Consider the following 6,826-nt stretch of genomic DNA (forward strand, 5'->3'; position numbering starts at 1 on the left):
ATAAATGACTATTCCAGAGTCCTCTGGAGGACAAAGCAATGGGAAACGTGTTTCTATCTCTCTATGTGTCTTCCTTTTCAGATGAGGAAACCAAGGAAACAGTGGTTAAAGGTCTTGTCTAGGGTAACAAAATTACTCAGTAGTCAGCGAGGACTAGACTCGGTTCCTACCCTGGGCTCAGCACCTTTTTAATACAGTAGCCAGTAGCCACGTGTGGCTATGAAGCACTTTTTTTTTTTTTTTTTTTTTTTTTTTTTTTGCGGTACGCAGGCCTCTCACTGCTGTGGCCTCTCCCGTTGCGGAGCACAGGCTCCGGACGCGCAGGCTCAGCGGCCATGGCTCACGGGCCCAGCCGCTCCGCGGCATGTGGGATCTTCCCAGACCGGGGCACGAACCCGTGTCCCTTGCATCGGCAGGTGGACTCTCAACCACTGCGCCACCAGGGAAGCCCTATGACGCACTTTTAATGTGGCAGATTGAACTGAGATGTGTTGTAAGTACATCCTGCACACTAGATTTGGAAGATAGTATAAACAAGGTAAACTATTTCATTAGTAATTTTTATATTGATACATGTTGAAATAATTGTGCTAAAATATATTATTAAAATTAATTTCACCTGTTTCCTTTCTTTAATCTGGCTACCAGAAAATTGAAAATTACACAAATTATATTTCTACTGGATGGGGCTGGTCTATGCAGTTCTCTCTTGATCCACTTTTAAATGTGTCATAATTATTCCAGCAACTTTATTTAATTTTAATTAATTTATTTTTGGCTGTGTTGGTTTTAATTTTAATTAATTTATTTTTGGCTGTGTTGGTTTTTCTCTAGCTGCGGCGAGCGGGACCTACTCTTTGTCTCAGTGTGTGGGCTTCTCATTGCAATGGCTTCTCTTGTTGCGGAGCACGGGCTGTAGGTGCACGGGCTTCAGTAGTTGTGGTGCGCAGGCTCAGTAGTTGTGGCTCACGGGCCCTAGAGTGCAGGCTTAGTAGTTGTGGCGCACGGGCTTGCTCTGCATGTGGAATCTTCCCGGACCAGGGATTGAACCCGTGTTCCCTGCATTGGCAGGCGGACTCCCAACCACTGCGCCACCAAGGAAGTCCTGTGTCATCTGTTTTTAAAGCCTAATGCAGACTTAATTTTACTAACCACTGTATCTGTTTTATTCAGTTCTATAGACATTTGTTGAGTGCCTTCACTGCAAGGAACGGTGGCAACAACAGAAAGATGAGAAAGACTTTGTCCTACTCTCCAGATCTTCACAATAGAGTCTGAGAGATAAAATTAGCACAAATACCTATAATTACTGGCAGACTGTGTTATAAGAGCACAAAATGGAAAGACTATTTCCAGGTGAGGGATTGGGAAAGAGGAATTTAGGACTTGAAGAATATGTAGGATTTCAAAAAGCAGAGAGTTTTAGTATACGAATTCCAGGTGGACAAATGCAAGGAGTTTGGATTTTACTCTGCATGTAACAGGGAGCCCCTGAGAGTTTGAGCAGGAGAGTAATAACAGAACTGTGGTTTAGGAGGATTATTTTAGCATTTTATTGGGTTTGCTTGGAACTGGTAGAAATTGGACATGGAAAGGCAGACCCTAACAGGAACCACAAGGGGGAGATATATAGCTTTCTGCCTCATCACTAATAAAAAACATGTATAATTTTAACAATTAAACAAATAGAAAATTACGCTGCAGTCAAAGATCTCAAAGAGTAGGTTTTGGGCATGAACTGATTTAATTTTCTGAGGCATGAAAGGCAATCTACATATTTACCAGCATCGTTTTTACCTTCCCAGAGTGATATAGTATCTTGTTACTAAAATGAGCAAGTGAATAAAAAGGTCATCTTATTCATAGGCACAAAAATTCAAGAACTAAAGGCTATCCACCCAGTGAAGTTCTCCGGGTGTCATTCCCAGAAGGGAATGGTATGTGTCATTCCTTCCATTGTCTCGAGGAAAGTGTGAAGTAGGAGTGGTGAAGTAGGAGTGGTATTTACCTGGCCTCACCTGCCTGGGGTGAATGAATTAGCAGCAATCCTGGGTTGACCCTGTGAGCCCACGAGAGCCTGGCTGAAAGCAGGTACAACAGAGCTTCTGAAAGTTCAGGGCTGGCCTTTTTTTTTTTTCAGTTCAGTAGCCAAGTTGTACTTTCTTCCCTTTATGGTTCTCATAGCTATTCAGGTTATAAACTCCGGCTTTTAAATACATGGCATTAAAAAACAAGGGAATAGGATGAAGTGAGAGAGTAGCATTGACATATATACACTACCAAATGTAAGATAGATAGCTAGTGGGAAGCAGCTGCATTGCACAGGGAGATAAGCTTGGTGCTGTGTGACCACCTAGAGGGGTGGGATAGGGAGGGTGAGAGGGAGATGCAAAAGGGAGGGGATATGGAGATATATGTATAAATATAGCTGATTCACTTTGTTATACAGTAGAAACTAACACACCATTGTAAAGCACTTATACTCCAATAAAGATGTTAAAAAAAAAAAAGCAATGGAATAGCTACTGTTTCATTTTATTCTGTTTTCTTCAGTTCTCCTCACTTTTTTTTTCACATACAAATGATCATTTCCATATGCAATTTTAATGATTTATGTCAAAATCTCTGATGTAGTAGCCTTTGGGGAAATATTATTCCTCAAATCTTACATGGATTGGGATGGATTTAATAATCAAAATGTAAGAGGGTTTTAGATATGCTTTTATCTTATTCTGTTTCTAATGTGTGCCCCAAGAATATAGTAAGACTCAGAGCAGACTTTTGTTCTCTCCTACCTATGTCGACTCTGAGAGGTGACGGAGTTTGGAATTTTCGGAGAAGCTGAGGGAGTGAAGAAAGGGAAGTCAAGAGGCTTCTATTTTGTCCTGGAGAATGGCCAGCAGAGGGAGGGTTTGCTTCCAGGAAATTCAGGCACAAAATCCACAGGAGTCAAGAAGCTTGGGTAGTTTTGACTTGGAATGGAGAAGGGGTACATAGACGCTTCATGGTATACTTGGGAAATAACATGATGATATAAAGTTAAAATTTTGGGGGCTTCCTTGGTGGTCCAGTGGTTAAGACTTTGCCTTCCAATGCAGGGGCTGCAGGTTCAATCCCTGGTTGGGGAGCTAAGATCCCACATGCCTCGCAGCCAAAAAACCAAAACATAAAACAGAAGCAATACTGTAACAAATTCAGTAAAGACTTAAAAAAAAGAGGTCCACATTAAAAAAAAAAAATAAAGTTAAAATGTTAGATTGCAGTCCTAATTGTATCTTAATAAAAGTAGGACCATAAGCAAGTCTACTTATTGGCTGGGCTTCAATGTTCTCGTCTGTAAAATAATGAATATAACTACCTTACAGGGTTACTTTATAAAATGATACACAAATGTTTTAGATATATGAGTATATACATATGACTCAAGGGTGCCAAGAAAAAGAACTCTGGCCATAAGCACTAGGTTGTAGAAGAGAGGATATTAAATTAGGAAGAGGGGATTGGTAATGACTAATAGCCTGCCCAATGTGTGAATCTGTGTCTAGCTGAATTGGGTAATATGAGACTGTGTACTTTGACTAATTTGTACAAGGTGGTTTGCGTGCACTTGAAAAGACTGAGGGAACATGTTGGAGAGGACACCGTGGGGGAAGAATTGTGCTGGGGAGGGAAACCACAGGAGATGGGGAGAGAGCAAAAAGCCTCCTCCAGGAAGTTAGAAAGAGCTAGATAGGCTCCTCCAGTCTTAGAAAGTTACCTAAAGGCGCAAAGAGGCAGGAGCCTTCTCTGTAAGTGCTACTTTGGGTTCATACTTAATCAACAATTCCCAACCCTATTGCTGGTTCCTTGACTTTTTTCTCTTGACAAAATCATCTTTGAGAATTAATGAGAAAGTATATACCAAAGTCTGAGAGAACTGAGGCATATATTTTTTAAAAATTTATTTATTTTTGGCTGCACTGGGTCTTCACTGCTGCACGCAGGCTTTTTCTGGTTGCAGGGAGTGGAGGCTACTCTTTACTGCGGTGAGCGTGCTTCTCATGTGGTGGCTTTTCTTGTTGCAGAGCACTGGCTCTAGACACGCGGGCTCAGTAGTTGTGGCACATGGGCTTAGTTGCTCTGTGGCATGAGGGATCTTCCCAGACCAGGGCTCGAACCCGTGTCCCCTGAATTGGCAGGCGGATTCTTCACCACTGCACCACGAGGCAAGTCCTGTGAGGCTTATTATTAAACAACTATGTAAGACAGTGCCAAGAATGTAATAGAATCAATCTCATGTCACTTTAAAAGCTCTGAGATTCCCTATTGCCTTCAGGATAAAGACCAAGTTCCTTACTACAACACTCAAAACCTTTTAAAATTTGGTCCCAGTCTACTTCTCTCACTTCATGTCCTGCTACTTCCCACATCTCCTTTTGCTGTCCATTCTTTGTCGTCACACATTTCCTATATGTAGCCTCCCCCAACTTTTTTTTTTTGCCGCACTTGTGGGATCCTGACCAGGGATCTAACCTGGGTCCCCACCATTGGAAGCTCAGAGTCCTAACCACTGGACCACCAAAGAATTCCCTCCCCAAACTTCTCATGGCCCTACCGTACCAAATTCTTCCAAGTCTCCTTTCGAGCTTTCTGTGTGCTGCTCCCTCTGCCCAGAGTGGCCCTTTCTCTGCCTGTTGAAGTTATATTCAGTCTCTCAGACATGGTTCAAACGTCACCTCTTCCAAGACTGGCTATTGGTTTCCTATAATCACACTTAATTCATTCTTCTATTATAGAAGGCACAGTCACCACTTGACTCTGAGCTTCTTGAGAATGATGCCTGTTTCCCAGCTCCTAGCATTATGCCTGACAGATAGTGGGTACTCAGTAATGTTTTTTGATTGGTTGCAAAAGCTGAACACACAGTTTCACCCATCCTACCACCTTACTCCCAATTTCATGGCCCAAAGCAGCCACCATTTCACCTGTCTCATTTAGACTTCACTGTGTTCACTCCGGGTCATTTGCTTTCAAAGATTTTAAAAATAAATATTTTTTTTAGGAGAAGGAGTTTTGGTTCAAAAAGAAAATTTAATCCAATATCCTCTTCTTCAATTTACTCACCAAGGATTTATTGCTAAGTCATATATACATGCTGTGCCCACCAAAAGGAAGATTCTGCCTAAGGAACAGAGGCCTCAACAAAGAGAACAAACTACCCTAATATCATTCAATTTAACACCTCATTGCTCTCTAGGAAATGATCTGTAAATTTAGAGTTCAGTTTGTCACCTCATTCCTAGAGATTTAACAATGTCTTTTCTGACTTCAATTGATTCTATATACTACTTTTTCTTTTGTGGGTGATTTGATCCATAATGGTTTGTTGATTTGGGTTGGAGGGAGTAGGTGACTCTCCTACCAGTGTGGTTTCTTTGTCCTTTCTCACCAATTCAGTTAATACTTGAGATGCTTACATCAAAGAATCTTCCATCACAAAATTTTACATGGTGCTCAAAATGTAAATACACCTGGAAGAAGTAATATTATAACATTAAAGCTCAGGGATTCAATTTGATTCAATTCATGTAATGTTTGGCGTGCCCGTTCCCTACCTGCCTTCAAGCAGCTTACAATCTGGGGGGAAAGAAATCCCAATTCTAACAATATAGTGTAATAATTGCTCTTAGGGTTGCTATTGGGACCCAGAGAAAGGGCAAGCATTTCAACATGGGAGAGGCTGGAGTGAGAAGGGACACAGTGTCAGCAAAGATTTTCCAGAAGAGTTGATATTTCATCAGGCTTAAGCACTGGTGGACATTAGTGGCTGTTGGGCAGGGTGTTCTCTAGATGGGGGAACAACATGTGCAAAGATACAGAGGAATGGGAAAACAAGTTTGGAAGGCTGGTGTATAAAGTAGGTAACATTCAAGTGAAGGATAAAGTTTTAACCCTTAAGTCAGGGGCGGCTGACTTTATAATTATGCATAACACAGCCTTGGTGGAAGTTAACATGTAATAAAAAAATTCTTTTTCTTATTTCTTGGCCGTGTTCCGTGGCATGCGGGATCTTAGTTCCCTGACCACGGATCAAACCCTCGCCCCCTGCAGTGGAAGTGTGGAGTCTTAACCACTGGCCCGCCAGGGAAGTCCCTGTATTGAATTTTTAAATTGCTTGCCATTTTTCCTAATATATATCAGCATCACGTTTTCCACCAAAGTGGTTGTGTGAAGACATACATATGTGGATTCACATCCTAGCTCTGGCTCTTATTAGCCCTGTCACATTGAGCAAGGTACTTAACTTCTCTGTGCCTTTTTCCTCATTTGCAAACTGGGAATACATCTACCTCATCTAGTTGCTGAGTGAATTAAAGGAGATAATCTACTTAGCACAGGGTCTGATATATGTACTAAGTATTCAATACATGTTAGCTATATTGATGAAAATGAGTCCAGAGGATCTAATAAAGATATAAGAGCAAGTGGGTAGTAATCAAGGTATCGTAATTAACTAAAGCCCCAGAGAACCCCAGAGGTAGAAGGACTCTCAAGAAGTTATCTAATATAGAACTCTGCATCTAAGAAGATCAATGCTTAAATCAACAGTATTGGGCCCTGCCTGGTATCAAAGGCCCTAAATATATCTGAGGAAAGATGGTGTGGGAGAATAGAATAAATAAAATCTCAAGCAGAAAGAGGGGAATGAGAGAGAAAGGGAAAAGGAAGCCAAATGATTGGACAAAGGGGATGAGAAATACATTTCAGTAGCACATCTGCCATTAGCTGCCTATTTCTGGCTTAAATTTTCCAAAACAGATGGTGACTCTATTTGAGATAATGAAAT

The sequence above is a fragment of the Neophocaena asiaeorientalis genome, unplaced genomic scaffold (genome assembly GCF_003031525.2).
Source record: "Neophocaena asiaeorientalis asiaeorientalis breed wild unplaced genomic scaffold, Neophocaena_asiaeorientalis_V1.1 scaffold140, whole genome shotgun sequence".
Classification (NCBI taxonomy): Eukaryota; Metazoa; Chordata; class Mammalia; order Artiodactyla; family Phocoenidae; genus Neophocaena; species Neophocaena asiaeorientalis.